The following is a 22,742-nucleotide window of genomic DNA, read 5'->3' as shown; positions in this document are numbered from 1 at the left end:
GGGTGAGTTCTGAGGGGCTGTATGGGTTTGACAGGTACTGATACTTGTGCAACATGTCTTCAAAATATTTCACTAGACTGGAAAATTCAGATTGTTCGAAATGTTTCATCATTATGATGCCATGTTTTACTCGGTCTTGTGTGGCTTGAGACCAATATGCTGAGAGGAAGGCATGGTAAAATTCTCCTTCACTGTGACAATCGTGAATGACCGATCGCATTCTCACAGCTGGTTCATTCTCTAAATAGCCACACATAAATTCTAATCTGTGCTCTAACGACCAGTTGGGTGGAAAACAATGAGAGAATTGATGGAGCCATGCTTGTGGATGAATGTCGTTGCCAGAATTTTTAAATGTTTTAAATTTACGTGTAGTAATGAACAGCTTATAGTCAAAATCATCATGTCGGCGAGTCGCATATCGGTCATTGTTACTTCGTTTCGGTGTTTCCATCTGAAAATTCGGTGTAACTTGCCAATTTCTTTCATAATTTCCGAAGTGCTCTGTGTTATTATTTTGTGGCTTTTCCGTATTTCTATGTCCCTCTTCCCATATTGGAGCGCGAGGGTCCTCTGAAATACGTAATCCTTGTATTACCTGTGTCAACTGATCTTCGACTTCACGTATTTCTCGTTTGTACTGTGTATTGATTTGATTTTGATTTTGTTTGAATTTTCTAATTTGTGTTATACTCTTCTGTGTCAGTGAAGGCTACAGGTCTTTTGTCATTCAGATCATCATCTACATTTGTAGATAAGTTAGTGAACTGATCCGAAAGCTCGGCTACTTTCTCCGATGGTGAACTGATTTCCTCAGTGTGTTTTTCTGAACCAAGTTTCAGAGTGTCCATTTGTGTTGAAATCGAATCTACTGTGTCCTTTAAGTTTTCCTGAGTTTTTGCAAGTTGCATAACCGAACGGGTAGATGCAACTGAGTCAATTTTAGCTTGCAAGATGTCGTGATATTCATGAACAATAGTCTGCAGTTCTTTTATGGCTGCTTCGTGATTCTGTAATGCATTTTCATGACGCAAAAAAATAGGTTGAAAATGCTCACGAATTTGTGTTTGTACATCATTACAGACTTTTTGATATTTCGATTCGATTTTAAGTAACTCAGCAGTTAAACCTTCACGTGTTTGTTCAAGCGTTTGTTCCATTGAGTATAACTTTTGAAGCTGTTGCTGTGTTTGTCTCTGATTTTGTTCCATTGCGTCTAATTTTTGATGCTTTTGTCCCATTTGTTACATTAATTGTAATAACAATGCACTGGTGTCTGAAACATGTTCATCAGCGCTATTCGGCAGTGCATTTGAACTGGCAATATTTGCATTTTGAAAAGCAGAAAATGTGTCTTGACTTATTTCAGAAAACGTTGAGGACGCAAAACCTGAATCTACAGTATTTGCAAGATTGTGTCCTGTCATTTCGGATTCCTGAGGCGAGCTGTTGCCGACCGATCGGTCGATAATGCTTCCCTGTTCACTAATTGTTTCACTGTTTACACCATTATTTGCCGCCCGCTCCATTTCCCTATGCACAATTACCAAATTACTACTTAGATCATTAGTTAATTCATTACACGGTGACGCTAACACACGTTTTTCACACGCCATTATTGTCGCAATATTTCACATGGTAACACAGAGAAGCACAATTTGAAGGGCAAAAACAAGAAAACACATTAAAATAGCGCGGAAAATAAAGTCTAATTAATTACAAGCACAGCTGCGAAATACTTGGTGCAAATCTACATGCATGCCACAATTGGTTTACTGTACAACAATGAAAGACTACAACTACAAAGGAATTTCTCTCTATAACTATGCACTAGCAATAAAGAATAGCTACACTAATTACACAAACTACAAGGAAAAATCAGAAGATTCTAGTGAGGTATCCTCGGCTAAGGGTCAACATATGAAACATCCCCTCATAAAAATTATAAATGATTGTGCTTAAACTGACACACAATATTTTTAGCGCAACACAATCTGACTTACAATAATCCCTACAAAGAATGGACCTGACTAACAATAACCTACACCTTTCATGAATCACTTACCTCCCAAAAATCTTCATTACTCAAACTACTGCAATACAGCGATGTTAACAGCCAGCTGCCCAACACTACAATACCAACTATTCCAACAATGCCACCCAGCCACAGGCTACACACAGAACATCCAGTAATTTTCATACAGAGCGCTACGTGGCGTTACCAATATAAAAACCTAAACAGCCTACTTACAGTAGCACAGGTTTAAATACGCTTATTTATTACAGCAACCCCTGTTTATGCTCACTGATGAGTTAATCTGCCATATAGGAGAGACCATATCCACACAACAGAGGGATAAAATACTTGTGAGTGTGCGGGTTTTATTTTGTCAAGTTGCACAATGGATTGATCCAACAAGTACCTTTGGCTCCTGCAAGAAACAATTTCCACCCCACACTACTACAGAAGTCAGACAGACGCTGCTAATGTACCAAGAAGAACTGCTTGAAAAACATCCAGCAACAAATATCTTGAGTCGTCCACTGTAAGGGAAAGACACAAAAACATTCTATACTCTTACATAACTAGTGGAATACTTGGGTACCGGAGTATTGCTAGTTAGTGTAAGAAAAACATTAAACGAACGAAAAATATTATTTATTACAAAAATTCTGAGATATCAAGTGAAACTTTGCCTTATAAAATGATAATAAATTTCCAGGTTCTTTTCGGAACCGTAGATTGCCTCGTATGGATAGGAATGCTATTATTTTAGAAAGTATGGAAAGGTTATTTTCTCCCTTTTCCTTAGAATGTTATTTACTCGGCAGAATGGCTGAGAGCCGCGCCTACACAACTTGAATAACTTTTCTAGGTATGGTCAAGGCTGTCGCGTGAGAAATGTAGTGGAGTGTACTGTTAAGGAGGACAGATGTGGCTCGCATACGCTGTAGCGCACAATACCGTGAGTTGCGACGACTGCTGCCTGCGTCGTTCGCTACTGACAAATAACACAACTGTCTCTTTCTATCTGGACTGACCTTCACCAATCAAACTCTCCCTAAGCCTTGATGAAGTAAATGACTCCTATCCACCCCTAGTCTAACTACTGGCGTGGTACACCGGTCAGATAACCAGACCACCGCAATGCCACTCAATATTCGTTCGTAGGCGTTTAAGTAGTACTATATCCCTGTTCACACCGCAAAACAAGTATGGCGGCCAACACAGTGAACAACGCTTAATTCCGAGCCACTCAATATAGAGTGTCACTCCAATTCGCTAACAACAGAGGTGCTCTCTCAATAAAGTGTTGAGGAGAGACTTTGTCCCTTGCACTCGCTCTCATTACATGTTCCCGCTCCAAGAGCTACAACAGAACGGCCTCTTTTTCTGAAAAAGTTGCAAGAGTACATCATTCGCTGCCACCCTCACTCCTATGACTCTTTGCGTCAGAAATATTCCGCCAATCAGCGTTGCTCTTTTAAACAGGAGAATGACGATTTGTTTAAGTCGACCAATGCAGAAATCTGTAGCATCCCCGTTAGGCGTATACTGTCCTCCTGTGAGAACTCCGTAACTACGCAGTCGGTCCGTGAAAAAATGCGTCTTCTGGGTGCTCTCACACAATGTAGTGGAATTTGCTTTTAAGTCGAACTCGGAGGTCGTTATCCCTTTGCTCCGGCAAAAGCTGTCTTCTTTCTGGGAAGTCGCTTCAGCCAAAGTAGGTATGTTGTTGACCCAGCCCTCTGAAGGGACGGTCTTCCCAGTGGGCTGGTTTCCTCTTTAGAATGAAAATTCCTGTGGCTGTCATGTTGTGTATGCCAGCCTCGACTTTTTTCAACCTCTGTGTGCAGTTGCGATTTACTTATTAGATTTGCATATTTCTTACATGAATTCATACAATATTGACTCTACCTTATCGAGTTTGGGCACAAATGAAGCGTCTTGTGCAGAATACGACTGTGAGGACGGAATATGTAAGAAATGAAGGTCAGGAGACCACGCCACCTTACATAATAATGTGCTCTCATGGTAGATGTTTCTTCGACTGATACATATATATATCGAAATTTTTCCGATGTCTTGAGATACGTTAATGATGTGTTTTAAATATCGATATATCGGATTTCCGAGATTTCTAAAGATATCAACAGTCCTAGTCTAACATGGGGGAGGCTGTCTTTGGTGACTGCACAGGCTGTCGACTGTACCTTGATTCTGTCGGGTGGTGTATCATTCTCCATCCGCCCCCCCTCCACCACCACCAAAAGAAGGGGGAGGAAATGAAAGTGGTACACGAAGATACTATAAGATGACCTCACAGCACTGATGCAGATGTAGATTGATCTGACTACGCCTCCTGACAAAAAAGTACAGCACACAGAACGGGAAGAGGAAACAAAAGGAAACTTCACAGTCTGAGATGGTGTGTGATATTATTTTGGTGATTACTGAACAGAGTCAAAATTACAGAGAACTTGGTAATATGAGTCCACTTATCTGTATAACTTTGCCTCCCTTCAGGCCTAGAAGCATGTACTGATTTATTTGGGAAGCGTTTCATAAATCTCACGTTTCAGTGCGGTCCAATATCGAGTCACTGGCACCTCTGAATGCCCCACAAAACTGGATACCGCACACTTCGACCAGTTGGCCAAATGGACACACACCATGAGGTAACGCCGCCTCAGGTAAGTATGCAGCACGTATGCACCCTTCACAGAGGTCACTTAAAATCTCACGCTGTTTTGAGGCCCATTATACACCTACCAGGCTGGGTAACAGCACTAAACACGAATAACACTAATAAACTCTAGATGCCATTCTACATGTCACAGGGAATTGCAACTCTAATTATTTATACATCGTCTGATGGTGTGTGCATGTGCGAAGTTGTATTAACCTCGGATGATGTCTTCTGGGTGCTCTCACACAATGTAGTGGAATTTGCTTTTAAGTCGAACTCGGAGGTCGTTATCCCTTTGCTCCGGCAAAAGCTGTCTTCTTTCTGGGAAGTCGCTTCAGCCAAAGTAGGTATGTTGTTGACCCAGCCCTCTGAAGGGACGGTCTTCCCAGTGGGCTGGTTTCCTCTTTAGAATGAAAATTCCTGTGGCTGTCATGTTGTGTATGCCAGCCTCGACTTTTTTCAACCTCTGTGTGCAGTTGCGATTTACTTATTAGATTTGCATATTTCTTACATGAATTCATACAATATTGACTCTACCTTATCGAGTTTGGGCACAAATGAAACGTCTTGTGCAGAATACGACTGTGAGGACGGAATATGTAAGAAATGAAGGTCAGGAGACCACGCCACCTTACATAATAATGTGCTCTCATGGTAGATATTTCTTCGACTGATACATATATATATCGAAATTTTTCCGATGTCTTGAGATACGTTAATGATGTGTTTTAAATATCGATATATCGGATTTCCGAGATTTCTAAAGATATCAACAGTCCTAGTCTAACATGGGGGAGGCTGTCTTTGGTGACTGCACAGGCTGTCGACTGTACCTTGATTCTGTCGGGTGGTGTATCATTCTCCATCCGCCCCCCCTCCACCACCACCAAAAGAAGGGGGAGGAAATGAAAGTGGTACACGAAGATACTATAAGATGACCTCACAGCACTGATGCAGATGTAGATTGATCTGACTACGCCTCCTGACAAAAAAGTACAGCACACAGAACGGGAAGAGGAAACAAAAGGAAACTTCACAGTCTGAGATGGTGTGTGATATTATTTTGGTGATTACTGAACAGAGTCAAAATTACAGAGAACTTGGTAATATGAGTCCACTTATCTGTATAACTTTGCCTCCCTTCAGGCCTAGAAGCATGTACTGATTTATTTGGGAAGCGTTTCATAAATCTCACGTTTCAGTGCGGTCCAATATCGAGTCACTGGCACCTCTGAATGCCCCACAAAACTGGATACCGCACACTTCGACCAGTTGGCCAAATGGACACACACCATGAGGTAACGCCGCCTCAGGTAAGTATGCAGCACGTATGCACCCTTCACAGAGGTCACTTAAAATCTCACGCTGTTTTGAGGCCCATTATACACCTACCAGGCTGGGTAACAGCACTAAACACGAATAACACTAATAAACTCTAGATGCCATTCTACATGTCACAGGGAATTGCAACTCTAATTATTTATACATCGTCTGATGGTGTGTGCATGTGCGAAGTTGTATTAACCTCGGATGATGTCTTTTGGATGCTTCAGTTCTTTTGTCAGGCAGTGTACTTTATTTTCAGGCATAATCACTTTTATCTGCTCACAACTTCCGGTACGATCCATCGCCTGTCTTCTTCAGATGTAATGCAGAAAAAAGTTAACGGAAAACATTACAAGAGAGTCTTGTGCAACTACATAAAGTCAAAACGTCCCCCCAGTCTGCAAAGAAACAGTTTTTGGTAGCAAATTCCGTAACTGCGGTTTATGAAGTAACTGCATTTAGAGAAATGGTTCCAGTTAATTAGAATGTTTAGCATGACGAAGTCGCTAAGTACGTAAGCCTGAGCGGTGGCGCTCGACTCGGAGATTTCTAATCCTGTTGTTGTTGTGGTCTTCAGTCCTGAGACTGGTTTGATGCATCTCTCCATGCTACTCTATCCTGTGCAAGCTCCTTCATCTCCCAGTACTTACTGCAACTTACGTCCTTCTGAATCTGCTTAGTGTATTCATCTCTTGGTCTCCCTCTATGATTTTTACCGTCCACGCTGCCCTCCAATGCTGAATTTGTGATCCCTTGATGCCTCAGAACACGTCCTACCAACCGGTCCCTTCTTCTTGTGCCACAAATTCCTCTTCTCCCCAATTATATTCATTACCTCCTCATTAGTTATGTGTTCTACCCATCTAATCTTCAGCATTCTTCTGTAGCACCACATTTCGAAAGCTTCTATTCTCTTCTCGTCCAAACTATTTATCGTCCATGTTTCACATCCATACATGGCTACACTCCATACAAATACTTTCAGAAACGACTTCCTGACACTTAAATCTATAATCGATGTTAACAAATTTCTCTTCTTCAGAAACGCTTTCCTTGCCATTGCCAGTCTACATTTTATATCCTCTCTACTTCGACCATCATCAGTTATTTTGCTCCCCAAATAGCAAAACTCCTTTACTACTTTAAGTGTCTCATTTCCTAATCTAATTCCCTCAGCATCACCCGACTTAATTCGACTACATTCCAGCATCCTCGTTTTGATTTTGTTGATGTTCATCTTATATCCTCCTTTCAAGACACTGTCCATTCCATTCAACTGCTCTTCCAAGTCCTTTGCTGTCTCTGACAGAATTACGAGGGTCGGTCAAAAAGTAATGCCTCCCATTTTTTTTCTACTTAAAGAAATTAAGTTAAGTGAAAAATTTGAATTTGGCGCCATTCCTCAAACCTTCTTCTGCAATCCACTGCAGTAGTAACTTTCTGTGTCAACAGGTGGCAGCACAGCAGAAGTTTGTAAGATGGCCGACATCGATGTTCGTTTGAGACAGCGTTGTGTGATTGAATTCTTGAATGCAGAAGGTGAAACGCCCATACGCATTCATGAAAGACTGAATAAGGTGTATGGTGTTGTGACAGTGGATGTCAGCACTGTTAGACGATGGGTTCGTCGTTGTAAGGAAGCTGAAGGGCAAACACCGTTGACTGACGAAAAGCGGAGCGGCAGGCCGGTGAGTGCAGTGACTCCACACAACATTCAGCAAGTTGATGACATCATTCGTGGTGACCGTCGGGTGACTGCAGATGAAGTGTGTCGCATTATTTCTCTTAGTAAAGGCAGTGTGATCACGATTATTAAACAATTGGGGTACTCAAAAGTTTGTGCACGGTGGGTTCCAAGAATGTTAACCGATCAGAATAAAGAGGCAAGGAAAACAATAGCCTCTCAACACTTGCAGCGCTTCCGTTTGGAGGGAGATGAGTTTCTGAAAAAAATTGTGACCGGGGACGAAACATGGGTGCATTTTTTTGAACCCGAATCAAAGAGGCAGTCAATGGAGTGGCGTCACACAAGCTCGCCGAGGAAGAAAAAATTCAAAACTGTGCGATCGGCAGGGAAAGTTATGGCAACAGTTTTCTGGGATACAGAGGGTTGATTTTTTGGAGCAGGGATGCACAATAAATTCTGTTCAATACGTCACAACCCTCAACAAACTTAAAGCACGTCTTCAGCGAGTTCGCCCAACAAAATCAATGGCAGATCTTCTTTTGCATGACAATGCAAGACCACACACCAGTCGTCACACCTCTGACGAGATTGTCAAAATTGGATGGGCAGTTTTGCCTCATTGCCCATACAGCCCTGACCTGGCACCATCAGACTTCCATCTGTTCGGGCCACTAAAAGAAGCTCATCGTGGGATTCATTTTGAAGATGAGGAGGCCGTCAAAACATCCGTGCGTCAATGGCTTAGGAAGCAGAGCTGTGATTTTTACCGTGCTGGGATACATGCCCTTGTTCAAAGATGGTCCAAAACTGTAGAGATGGGCGGAGATTACATTGAAAAATGACAAAATGATCCTCAATGTTGTGGTTTTCAACCTATGTAATTGCATTTAAATTTCCTGACAATTAAACGTTGAAAAAAAAATAGGAGGCATTACTTTTTGACTGACCCTCGTACAATGTCATCGGCGAACCTCAAAGTTTTTATTTCTTCTCCATGTATTTTAATACCTACTCCGAATTTTTCTTTTGTTTCCTTCACTACTTGCTCTATATACAGATTGAATAACATCGGGTAGAGGCTACAACCCTGTCTCGCTCCCTTCCCAACCGCTGCTTCCCTTTTATGTCCCTCGACACTTATAACTGCCATCTGGTTTCTGTTCAAATTGTAAATAGCTTTTCGCTCCCTGTATTTTACCCCTGCCACCTTTAGAATTTGAAAGGGAGTATTCCAGTCAACATTGTCAAAAGCTTTCTCTAAGTTTACAAATGCTAGAAACGTAGGTTTGCCTTTCCTTAATCTTTCTTCTAAGATAAGTCGTAAGGTCAGTATTGCCTCACGTGTTCTAATCCTGGTGGTGGAAAATTTTCACTGCCATTATTTGGCCTGCGAAGTGTGGGAAGGCGGTCGCGTAAAGTTCTTTGGCACTTTGGTTTAATTCCAAACCTCTTTACAGTGTCTCATGAAGTGAGAGCATCTGACACCGTCGATGCTAATCCTAGCGTCTGACGGGGACATTAAGCCCGATTGCCGCCTTGGTGCTATTCTAAAGGTGTAAGCTATTTCCAGCCAGCGAGTTTCATCCTCTCACTTCCCTTCATCCACAACAACCCAAACAACACTACACCGCATAAGTACTCATGACAGTTATCCACAAGATACAGATACGCACATGACACTTCAGAACAACTCGGAGGAAAGCAACAGGATATTGCCTTCAATAGGACCTTGCTTAGGACGGCTATGAAGGATTCCTGCATCTACTCCCCTACTTTCATTCCTTAAGCATGTACCATTTTTTCAGTTTACAGATTTATTTCATTTTAGTTTCGAAAATGCAGTAACTGTGTTAAATAGCTGGAAAAATTAATTTTCTCTGATTATTAATACTAAGATCATAGAAACATATTAAAATGTCTTTGTCAAATTAAAAAAATTATGTCATTCTAGAAAATGAGATTTATAATTAATTAGCTTATTAAAAGTGCATTAGAAATGTCGATACGGAGTCAGATGTTGACACAAACACATCACTACAATATTGTCCTGAACCCTACTATCTACTGATGTTTATTTCTTGCTAATATGCAAGGCCGAAAGAAAATCCAGCATCCTCAACGACAAGGTCGTGTGATTGACAAGTGAGGTGACAAGTGGTTCATTATTTTCAGAGTATATCAAAACAAACTCATGCAAAACGGAACACACATGTCACAGTAAAATAAGCCAAAACGGACACATCAGTACACAATGTACCTCTTATGGCGTCAACGCAGGAGTGTTTTCTCGCATACAAACGACATTACGGATGCAAAATGGCATCCTCTGATAGACTGATAGAGTGTCCCAACTATCTTGCACTTTTTTTTTCCCAATTCGGCAATGGTTCTTGCAGGTCCCGCAGAAAGTGGACGTTTTCCTTTCATCATGTCCCGTATGTATTCAACTGGGGAGAGAGCTGGTGATCTTGCTGACCAGAGTAGTTGTTGTACAATACGAGGAGCACCTTGCGTCGCAGCAACCGTATGTGGACGCACAGTGTCCTTCTGAAGAGGCACATCACCTTCCTGTGGAACAAATGGCAACAGCGTGCTGATAACTGCCTGTGCAACATAGCTGGTACTGGTTACTTTACCCGCAGAAATACCAAATTCCACCTCGAATTGTAGCTGATGCCCCCCCCCCCCCCCACACACACACCATGATGCCTGGGATAAGACCTGTGTGTCGTGAGCGAATGCATTCTAGGATCGGCAGCACACCAGGTCCACTCGGTACACGTGCACGTCCATCACTCGCATACAGACAGGGCTTACTCTCACCACTGGCGACTACAGAGCGCCATTCCATTTTGCAGTCAGCCCTTTGATATCACCGGAGTAGCCATACTTTGCGGTATCGTGCTCTTAATGCTGCCGCTAGCAGACCGCTCCCAATGGTCGCTGGTGAGGAGGAGGAGGAGGAGATTAGTGTTTAACGTCCCGTCGACAACGAGGTCATTAGAGACGGAGCGCAAGCTCGGGTTAGGGAAGCATGGGGAAGGAAATCGGCCGTGCCCTTTCAAAGGAACCATCCCGGCATTTGCCTGAAGCGATTTAGGGAAATCACGGAAAACCTAAATCAGGATGGCCGGAGACGGGACTGAGCCGTCGTCCTCCCGAATGTGAGGTCGCTGGTGACGCAGTACGTGCAGCACGTACCTCGATTTCGTCCCTGGATGATTTTAGGCCACCGCTGCTCGAACAGTGCGTCGACAATGTGCGTCTGTAGTACACAGACGTCCGGACCTAGGTTTTAAGTAGGCTGTTTAGGTTTTTATGTTGGTAACACCACGTAGCGCTCTGTATGAAAATCACTGACCGTGCTGTGTGTTTGCTCTGTTGTGGCCCATTACCTGTCTGCATGTCAAGAGTTAGCACTGTCTTTCTCTTGGAAGGACTACACTACTTCTTCAAGGCTGCATGGAAATCCACTACTTCTGTGTGCATTTTCTTTTACTGCTTTGAGAAAAACACTGCAATTTTACTGTGATGAACGATCAGGACTGTCTTTATGGACTGTGAGAAAATCTTTGCTTTTGTCCAACAGTATATCAATAAGTGTGTGCATTTGATTTCATTGTTATAGTAATTATAAAAAAAAATTTCAAATGTGTATTGGCCACTGCCCAAAACAATTCGTAAAAATTTTTGTGGGGAGCATGGGAGCTATGTAAATAGGCTGTTTAGGTTTTTATGTTGGTAACACCACGTAGCGCTCTGTATGAAAAACACTGTCTGTGCTGTGTGCAGTCTGTAGCTGGTTGGAATTGTTGAAATATTCGCTATTGTAGAGTTGGGCAGCTGGCTGTTAACAGCACGTAGCGTTGCGCAGTTGGAGGTGAACCGCCAGCAGTTGTGGATGTGGGGAGAGATATGGCAGAATTTTAAGAGCGGACGATCTGAATATGTGTCCGCCAGAAAGACTGAATTCGTAATACTGGATATCATGAACTGATATATATATTATGACTTTTGAACACTATTAAGGTAAATAATTGTTGCCGGCCGAAGTGGCCGTGCGGCTCTAGGCGCTGCAGTCTGGGACCGCGAGACCGCTACGGTCGCAGGTTCGAATCCTGCCTCGGGCATGGATGTGTGTGATGTCCTTAGGTTAGTTAGGTTTAACTAGTTCTAAGTTCTAGGGGACTAATGACCTCAGAAGTTGAGTCCCATAGTACTCAGAGCCATTTGAACCATTTAAATAATTGTTTGTTCTCTATCAAAATCTTTTATTTGATAACTATGCCTATCAGTAGTTAGTGCCTTCAGTAGTTAGAATCTTTTCTTTAGCTGGCAGCAGTGGCGCTCGCTGTATTGCAGCAGTTTTCGAGTAAGGAAGATTATTGAAATTCAGATTGCGGTGCTCTAAAAATATTGTGTCAGTTAAGTGTTGATCAGAATAAGTAAAGAGAGAAATGTCTGAGTACGTTCAGTTGTGCGCAGCTGTTTTAAAATCAAATAACGTAAGAGGTTTATCAGCACAGTAGTTCATAAATTTTCAAAAGGGGACGTTTCAGGTTTACAGGTGTGGGAATGTTTCACAGACCACTCCTGAAAGGAGAGATACACCACCGGTACGTCGCGCCCAACATCTGAGCAGTCCATCGATACATCCATCGAGTTTCTTGTAGACCCACAATGCGACGCTGTTCGAATGGCTCAAGCTGTTCAGCAGGAGCAAGAACTCGTTGGTGGCGCATGGTTGTACCCTAGAAAGAATGTTGCAAACGGTGTTCATCTGTAAACTCAGCACAGCTACTGCCTGCAGAGTGAAAACAGAGGTTGAAAAGGCAGGCCTCCTGAACGCCATCTGATAACCAATGACAGTGGCAAATCAATCACCCCACTTCAACCCTCACTATACACATATTGTATCCTGATGCCGCAGACTCTCGACGTATGCCCATTATACAAAACATTTTAACTATGTAGCCATGTTACTTACACACAATGGCTTCAAGCCATTACAACGTAATATAAGCCGACACATTTGTGCGTCGTTGTCAATCCTGTTAAATAGATTCGTGTCGAGATACATAGTGAATCTGTAAAATCCAGAATGAGATTTTCACTCTGCAGCGGAGTGTGCGCTGATATGAAACTTCATCTACATCTACATCTACATCCATACTCCGCAAGCCACCTGACGGTGTGTGGCGGAGGGTACCCTGAGTACCTCTATCGGTTCTCCCTTCTATTCCAGTCTCGTATTGTTCATGGAAAGAAGGATTGTCGGTATGCTTCTGTGTGGGCTCAAATCTCTCTGATTTTATCCTCATGGTCTCTTCGCGAGATGTACGTAGGAGGGAACAATATACTGCTTGACTCTTCGGTGAAGGTATGTTCTCGAAACTTTAGCAAAAGCCCGTACCGAGCTACTGAGCGTCTCTCCACTGGAGTTTATCTATCATCTCCGAAACGCTTTCCCGATTACTAAATGATCCTGTAACGAAGCGCGCTGCTCTCCGTTGGATCTTCTCTATCTCTTCTATCAACCCTATCTGGTACGGATCCCACACTCCTGAGCAGTATTCAAGCAGTGGGCGAACAAGCGTACTGTAACCTACTTCCTTTGTTTTCGGATTGCATTTCCTTAGGATTCTTCCAATGAATCTCAGTCTGGCATCTGCTTTACCGACGATCAACTTCATATGATGATTCCATTTTAAATCACTCCTAATGCGTACTCCCAGATAATTTATGGAATTAACTGCTTCCAGTTGCTGACCTGCTATTTTGTAGCTAAATGATAAGGGAACTATCTTTCTATGTATTCGCAGCACAACACGCTTGTCTACATTGAGATTCAATTGCCATTCCCTGCACCATGCGTCAATTCGCTGCAGATCCTCCTGCATTTCAGTACAATTTTCCATTGTTACAACCTCTCGACACACCACAGCATCATCTGCAAAAAGCCTCAGTCAGCTTCCGATATCATCCACAAGGTCATTTATGTATATTGTGAATAGAAACGGTCCTACGACACTCCCCTGCGGCACACCTGACTTCGGAAGACTTCTCTCCATTGAGAATGACATGCTGCGTTCTGTTATCTAAGAACTCTTCAATCCAATCACACAATTGGCAGATTAAAACTGTGTGCGCCGACCGAGATTCGAACTCGTGACCTTTGCCTTTCGCGGGCAAGTGCTCTACCATCTGAGCTACCCAACCACAACTCACGCCCGGCCCCCACAGATACTGGCAGAAGTAAGGCTGTGGGGGCCGGGCGTGAGTCGTGCTTCGGTAGCTCAGATGGTAGAGCACTTTCCCGCGAAAGGCAAAGGTCCCGAGTTCGAGTGTCGGTCGGCGCACACCGTTTTAATCTGCCAGGAAGTTTCCATCTGTAAAATAATTTTCTTAAACATTCTGTATTTTTCAGCAGCACTTGATAATTGCCTAAGGCCGAAATTGTAATACTGTAATAAAAACTTATAACAGTCACTGGCGTAAAGATGATGTTCTTAAAAAAAATTTTATGGCTGTGAATCCCAGCTGCAACAAGTGTTTCTATGATCATCCACTGATTACAGGTTAACACAAGAGCGTTGGTTACTCGTTCCCGTGTGACATGACACGCGCTCGCTTTTCTATCCGGCCTTTGCTCGTGGCAGCCTGACAGCGCAGAGAGGCGTTGATTGTAAAATGAGCGGTAGTAGCAATCTGTTAGCCGGCAGTGATTCAGCGGTCGCGATTCGCGTCTCGTCAACGCGTCAGCGGGGCGCGCGGCGAGATCAAAGCGCAGCCACTGTGCGGGCGGAAGCGGCACCCAGACAGCACGTCGCACGTCGCCTCCTGTCTTCCTGTTGGCGCAGCAGCCCGGCACTATCACCAGGCACCGCGCATTTCCTCGTTTTTATTGAGACGCAGAAAATATTGCTTTCATCGGCAATGTAAGTAAAGCAAATTGCTTTTAACTCTAAATCCTCATCATTAAATTGTGGTAGCTCTCTTTCAGACCATTATAGCGTCATAGAAGAAGGCATAGACTCTTTCGCAAAGCTTATCGTACATTGCCCAGCGGTTGAACTATATTATGACCACCTGGAATAAGGAAAGTAGTGGTGTGCGAACATCGAAGTATTCGGGAGCAAAGTCCTCAGTGTTGCGAAGAGTGGGCCGACAATAGCTCTAGCAGCTAGCACACTGACAGTCTCTGTGATTAGTATGGTTTTTGTGAACTTAGTAATTGAATACCACTATAAATCCAGCCGAAAAATCCATGGTAGCAGGAAAGAATCTCCCTGCTGTAGTTCCTTAATGGTAACTATGGGATGCCATGGTTATTAAACATTTGTCTGACAGGGTGGCATAACAGGAATGTGACAACACAATAACAAATATCATTTACCTAGAGTATGTTCATGAATGGTACTTGACTTGGGTACATTATGATGCACAAATTTGATGTCCGAAACCTAACACAAGGATATCTAAATAATTTTGCTGTCTTTGGCAGTCTATGATTTTGTATGTATCACTGATAATAATACTGGCGGACACCCTGTTATTGGTCCTTGTTCCCGTAATCAGGGATTGGTAAGTCGCAAGGTACTCTTCAGAGAACTCGAGTGCTGTTCTGAAAGTGAAAATCAGAAAAGTTTTATTTGCAACAGTTTTCTGTACCTTCCAGCCACTTCCCTACATAGTCACCACCACGAATTAGACGTTTGTCATAAAATTGTACCAACTTCCCTATGCCCCCGTCATAGAAGGCAGCTATTTCTCTACGGTGGTTTGCTACTCGCTGTCTGTGCCAAAATGATGGCTTCATAGCCAATGGTTCATGTGAGCAGAGGTGAGCATCAGAGAGCCCTGTCCGGCCTGTATTATGAGTGATCGAACATTTTCCACCGACAATGCTGCAGGGGCGTTCTAATTGCCCTGCACTGTGCTACTGTGAATTGTCGTGAGAAGAAGAAAGTACATGACAATTACGTTACGTGGAGTTGCATGAAATCGGGCTAAAACTCCCAACGGGCACCTGTACTTGGCGAGAGACACTATTTTCCTAGGGATCTTTACAAGCTCGCTGTGTGCTCAGAATGGAAACGAGCAACGAGACGCGATCGACGTGTATGCTAGAGACATTGCCCGAGACATCTGTGCGAAGTAACCGTAGTTCCCATTTCGCGACCTATTGGACTTTACTTTCCGAATAGCTCTCATATACCGAGCAGGCTGCAGACACTGAACGTAACTAACTGCTGGTCCGTAGCTGTATGTGTGCACGCTGCACGTCATATTTTTGAAACTGTCGATGGAAGTGGGAGTGTGCTCCCTGCCGCCGTTGGATAAGCAGCTGCAGCAGCAAGTCGTATACTCCTAGCTCACTCATTTGTTACATAGTTTAATTCTTAATTTCTTTGCGTGTTTTTGGTACTTTCATTGTCTAATTCATAAATCTCGGGCGTGTTATAGTATTTGAGAGTTGTAGCATCGCGTTTTAGTACCTGAATAGTGTAAAATCGCGTAGCCTCCCCCCACCGCCGAGCAGTGTGTCAGCAGTGCGCAAGTAGCAGCGTTACTGCATTTACTTGGCAATCTTGTACACTCCTGGAAATGGAAAAAAGAACACATTGACACCGGTGTGTCAGACCCACCATACTTGCTCCGGACACTGCGAGAGGGCTGTACAAGCAATGATCACACGAACGGCACAGCGGACACACCAGGAACAGCAGTGTTGGCCGTCGAATGGCGCTAGCTGCGCAGCATTTGTGCACCGCCGCCGTCAGTGTCAGCCAGTTTGCCGTGGCATACGGAGCTCCATCGCAGTCTTTAACACTGGTAGCATGCCGCGACAGCGTGGACGTGAACCGTATGTGCAGTTGACGGACTTTGAGCGAGGGCGTATAGTGGGCATGCGGGAGGCCGGGTGGACGTACCGCCGAATTGCTCAACACGTGGGGCGTGAGGTCTCCACACTACATCGATGTTGTCGCCAGTAGTCGGCGGAGGGTGCACGTGCCCGTCGACCTGGGACCGGACCGCAGCGACGCACGGATGCACGCCAAGACCGTAGGATCCTACGCAGTGCCGTAGGGGACCGCACCGCCACTTCCCATCAAATTAGGGACACTGTTGCTCCTGGGGTATCGGCGAGGACCATTCGCAACCGTCTCCATGAAGCTGGGCTACGGTCCCGCACACCGTTAGGCCGTCTTCCGCTCACGCCCCAACATCGTGCAGCCCGCCTCCAGTGGTGTCGCGACAGGCGTGAATGGAGGGACGAATGGAGACGTGTCGTCTTCAGCGATGAGAGTCGCTTCTGCCTTGGTGCCAATGATGGTTGTATGCGTTTTTGGCGCCGTGCAGGTGAGCGCCACAATCAGGACTGCATACGACCGAGGCACACAGGGCCAACACCCGGCATCATGGTGTGGGGAGCGATCTCCTACACTGGCCGTACACCACTGGTGATCGTCGAGGGGACACTGAGTAGTGCACGGTACATCCAAACCGTCATCGAACCCATCGTTCTACCATTCCTAGACCGGCAAGGGAACTTGCTGTTCCAACAGGACAATGCACGTCCGCATGTATCCCGTGCCACCCAACGTGCTCTAGAAGGTGTAGGTCAACTACCTTGGCCAGCAAGATCTCCGGATGTGTCCCCCATTGAGCATGTTTGGGACTGGATGAAGCGTCGTCTCACGCGGTCTGCACGTCCAGCACGAACGCTGGTCCAACTGAGGCGCCAGGTGGAAATGGCATGGCAAGCCGTTCCACAGGACTACATCCAGCATCTCTACGATCGTCTCCATGGGAGAATAGCAGCCTGCATTGCTGCGAAAGGTGGATATACACTGTACTAGTGCCGACATTGTGCATGCTCTGTTGCCTGTGTCTATGTGCCTGTGGTTCTGTCAGTGTGATCATGTGATGTATCTGACCCCAGGAATGTGTCAATAAAGTTTCCCCTTCCTGGGACAATGAATTCACGTTGTTCTTATTTCAATTTCCAGGAGTGTATTTTAATAACCGTTTAAATTTTGTGTCGATTTGTTTGCGCTCTCTGTAGATTAGTTCAGACGTTCTTTGCACAACAGTTTTTAGCATGGATAGGGACTGCAACTGCTGTGTTCGGATGCAGGCTGAGTTGGCATCCCTTCGCTTCCAGCTTCAGGCAGTGTTGGCTTCCGTCACACAGCTTGAGGCTGTTGCCAATGGGCATCACTGTGGGGGTCCGGATGGGGGTTTGTCGGGGACGGCCAGCTCGTCCCACGCATCCCCCGATCGGACTACGACTCTGGTTGCCCGCATTGAGGCTGATCCCTCACCTGTGGTAGAGTGGGAGGTCGTCTCAAGGTGTGGCAGGGGGCGAAGGACATTCCGGAGGGCTGAACGGAAGGACTCTCCAGTTTGTCTGACGAACCGGTTTCAGGTTCTGTCTCAGGCTGATACGATCTTCGGCCTGACATGGCTGCTTGTCCTGTTCCAGAGGTTGCCCCTCAGTCTGCAAGATCCGGGAGGTCGCAGAGGGTGGGCTTACTGGTAGTTGGGAGCTCCAACGTCAGGCGCATAATGGGGCCCCTTAGGGATATGGCAGCAAGAGAGGGGAAGAAAACCAATGTGCACTCCGTGTGCATACCGGGGGGGAGTCATTCCAGATGTGGAAAGGGTCCTTCCGGATGCCGTGAAGGGTACAGGGTGCACCCATCTGCAGGCGGTCGCTCATGTTGGCACCAATGATGTGTGTCGCTATGGATCGGAGGAAATCCTCTCTGGCTTCCGGCGGCTATCTGATTTGGTGAAGACTGCCAGTCTCGCTAGCGGGATGAAAGCAGAGCTCACCATCTGCAGAATCGTCGAAAGGACTGACTGTGGACCTTTGGTACATAGCCGAGTGGAGGGTCTGAATCAGAGGCTGAGACGGTTCTGCGACCGTGTGGGCTGCAGATTCCTCGACTTGCGCCATAGGGTGGTCGGGTTTCGGGTTCCGCTGGATAGGAGTCCACTACACGCAACAAGCGGCTACACGGGTAGCAGGGGTTGTGTGGCGTGGGCTGGGCAGTTTTTTAGGTTAGATGGCCTTGGGCAAGTACAGAAAGGGCAACAGCTTCAACGGGTGTGGGGCAAAGTCAGGACATGCGGGGACCAAGCAGCAATCGGTATTGTAATTGTAAACTGTCGAAGCTGCGTTGGTAAAGTACCGGAACTTCAAGCGCTGATAGAAAGCACCGAAGCTAAAATCGTTATAGGTACAGAAAGCTGGCTGAAGCCAGAGATAAATTGTGCCGAAATTTTTACAAAGGTACAGACGGTGTTTAGAAAGGATAGATTGCATGCAGCCGGTGGTGGAGTGTTCGTCGCTGTTAGTAGTAGATTATCCTGTAGTGAAGTAGAAGTGGATAGTTCCTGTGAATTATTATGGGTGAAGGTTACACTCAACAACCGAACTAGGTTAATAATTGGCTCCTTTTACCGACCTCCCGACTCAGCAGCATTATTGGCAGAACAACTGAGAGAAAATCTGGAATACATTTCACATAAATTTTCTCAGCATGTTATAGTCTTAGGTGGAGATTTCAATTTACCAGAGATAGACTGGGACACTCAGATGTTTAGGACGGGTGGTAGGGACAGAGCATCGAGTGACATTATACTGAGTGCACTATCCGAAAATTACCTCGAGCAATTAAACAGAGGACCGACTCGTAGAGATAACATCTTGGACCTACTGATAACAAACAGACCCGAACTTTTCGACTCTGTATGTGCAGAACAGGGAATCAGTCATCATAAGGCCGTTGCAGCATCCCTGAATAGGGAAGTTAATAGGAATATAAAAAAAGGGAGGAAGGTTTATCTGTTTAGCAAGAGTAATAGAAGGCAGATTTCAGTCTACCTAACCGATCAAAACGAAAATTTCTGTTCCGACACTGACAATGTTGAGTGTTTATGGAAAAAGTTCAAGGCAATCGTAAAATGCATTTTAGACAGGTACGTGCCGAGTAAAACTGTGAGAGACGGGAAAAACCCACCGTGGTACAACAACAAAGTTAGGAAATTACTGCGAAAGCAAAGAGAGCTTCACTCCAAGTTTAAACGCAGCCAAAACCTCTCAGACAAACAGAAGCTAAACGATGTCAAAGTTAGCGTAAGGAGGGCTATGCGTGAAGCGTTCAGTGAATTCGAAAGTAAAATTCTATTCACCGACTTGACAGAAAATCCTAGGAAGTTCTGGTCTTACGTTAAATCAGTAAGTGGCTCGAAACAGCATATCCAGACACTCCGGGATGATGATGGCATTGAAACAGAGGATGACACGCGTAAAGCTGAAATACTAAACACCTTTTTCCAAAGCTGTTTCACAGAGGAAGACCGCACTGCAGTTCCTTCTCTAAATCCTCGCACAAACGAAAAAATGGCTGACATCGAAATAAGTGTCCAAGGAATAGAAAAGCAACTGGAATCACTCAACAGAGGAAAGTCCACTGGACCTGACGGGATACCAATTCGATTCTACACAGAGTACGCGAAAGAACTTGCCCCCCTTCTAACAGCCGTGTACCGCAAGTCTCTAGAGGAACGGAAGGTTCCAAATGATTGGAATAGAGCACAGGTAGTCCCAGTCGTCAAGAAGGGTCGTCGAGCAGATGCGCAAAACTATAGACCTATATCTCTGACGTCGATCTGTTGTAGAGTTTTAGAACATGTTTTTTGCTCGAGTATCATGTCGTTTTTGGAAACCCAGAATCTACTATGTAGGAATCAGCATGGATTCCGGAAACAGCGATCGTGTGAGACCCAACTCGCTTTATTTGTTCATGAGACCCAGAAAATATTAGTTACAGGCTCCCAGGTGGATGCTATTTTTCTTGACTTCCGGAAGGCGTTCGATACAGGTCCGCACTGTCGCCTGATAAACAAAGTAAGAGCCTACGGAATATCAGACCAGCTGTGTGGCTGGATTGAAGAGTTTTTAGCAAACAGAACACAGCATGTTGTTATCAATGGAGAGACGTCTACAGACGTTAAAGTAACCTCTGGCGTGCCACAGGGGAGTGTTATGGGACCATTGCTTTTCATAATATATATAAATGACCTAGTAGATAGTGTCGGAAGTTCCATGCGGCTTTTCGCGGATGATGCTGTAGTATACAGAGAAGTTGCAGCATTAGAAAATTGTAGCGAAATGCAGGAAGATCTGCAGCGGATAGGCACTTGGTGCAGGGAGTGGCAACTGACCCTTAACATAGACAAATGTAATGTATTGCGAATACATAGAAAGAAGGATCCTTTATTGTATGATTATATGATAGCGGAACAAACACTGGTAGCAGTTACTTCTGTAAAATATCTGGGACTATGCGTGCGGAACGATTTGAAGTGGAATGATCATATAAAATTAATTGTTGGTGAGGCGGGTACCAGGTTGAGATTCATTGGGAGAGTCCTTAGAAAATGCAGTCCATCAACAAAGGAGGTGGCTTACAAAACACTCGTTCGACCTATACTTGAGTATTGCTCATCAGTGTGGGATCCGTACCAGATCGGTTTGACGGAGGAGATAGAGAAGATCCAAAGAAGAGCGGCGCGTTTCGTCACAGGGTTATTTGGTAACCGTGATAGCGTTACGGAGATGTTTAACAAACTCAAGTGGCAGACTCTGCAAGAGAGGCGCTCTGCATCGCGGTGTAGCTTGCTGTCCAGGTTTCGAGAGGGTGCGTTTCTGGATGAGGTATCGAATATATTGCTTCCCCCTACTTATACCTCCCGAGGAGATCACGAATGTAAAATTAGAGAGATTAGAGCGCGCACGGAGGCCAGACAGTCGTTCTTCCCGCGAACCATACGCGACTGGAACAGGAAAGGGAGGTAATGACAGTGGCACGTAAAGTGCCCTCCGCCACACACCGTTGGGTGGCTTGCGGAGTATAAATGTAAATGTAGATGTAGATGTAGAAGGATTTCTCAGTCCACCAGCACACGGCAGGAGCAATGTAGTCAGTGGTTGACAGCACTTCCTATGGTGGCTGGCCACAATATCGGGAGACATTTACAAGTCTCTGAGGGAAGTTTCACGGAAGCAAGGAAGAGGTCCAGATTCGTGAAGGCGTTCTGGAGGCTGCTGCCCGGAACTGAAAGGCACCAGCCGAATGGTTGTGCCTTTTTAAGGTTTCAGCCTCTCCTATTTGTTGTGTGCCATTTGTTCGATACACAGCCAGGTGACTATGGTGCTTAACATACATACGTTCACAAACACACACACACAGTTATGTGCACATTCATTAATTGAAAAGATGTATTTTTAAATCTGATAAGGTGGCTAGCTGAACCAGAGTACAAAGATGAAAAGACACACTAAAATCTCCTGCCTTCACTGTATAGGAATAGGACTTATCAACACTTTCAAAATATACCCTGTGACAAATAAACGAGGAAACGCGAAGGAATCATCCGAATGAGACGGAAATCGCAGATGTGATGTATATGCACAGACAAATAAATTATTACAGTTTCAGAAAAAAACTTGAATATTTATTCAAAATTTATTCAAGAGAAAGAGTTTCACAAATTGAGTAAATCGATCACGTCTTGGTCCACCTCTGGCCTTTATGCAAGCTGTTGTTCGGGTATGGACTGACAGAGTTGTTCGATGTCTCCCTAAGGGATATAGTGCCAAATTCTGTCCAACTGCCGCGTTTGATCATCAAGATCCCGATATGGTTGGAGGGCTCTGCCCATAACACTCGAAACGTTCTCAGCTGGGGAGAGATCCAGCGACCCTGCTTTCCAAACAACAGTTTGGCAAGCACCAAGACAAGCAAGTAATAGAAACTCTCATTGTGTGCGGGAGGACATTGTCTTGCTGAAGTGTATGCCCAGGATGGCTCGCCACAAGGGCAATACAATAGGGAACAGAATATCTTCGACGTAGCACTGTGCTGCGTGTGACAACCAAAGGAGTCCTGAATGAGATTTTCACTCTGCAGCGGAGTGTGCGCTGATATGAAACTTCCTGGCAGATTAAAACTGTGTGCCGG

Source organism: Schistocerca serialis, chromosome 6 (assembly GCF_023864345.2).
Source record: "Schistocerca serialis cubense isolate TAMUIC-IGC-003099 chromosome 6, iqSchSeri2.2, whole genome shotgun sequence".
In the NCBI taxonomy this organism is placed as follows: Eukaryota; Metazoa; Arthropoda; class Insecta; order Orthoptera; family Acrididae; genus Schistocerca; species Schistocerca serialis.
Note: the sequence above shows the minus strand (reverse complement) of the source record.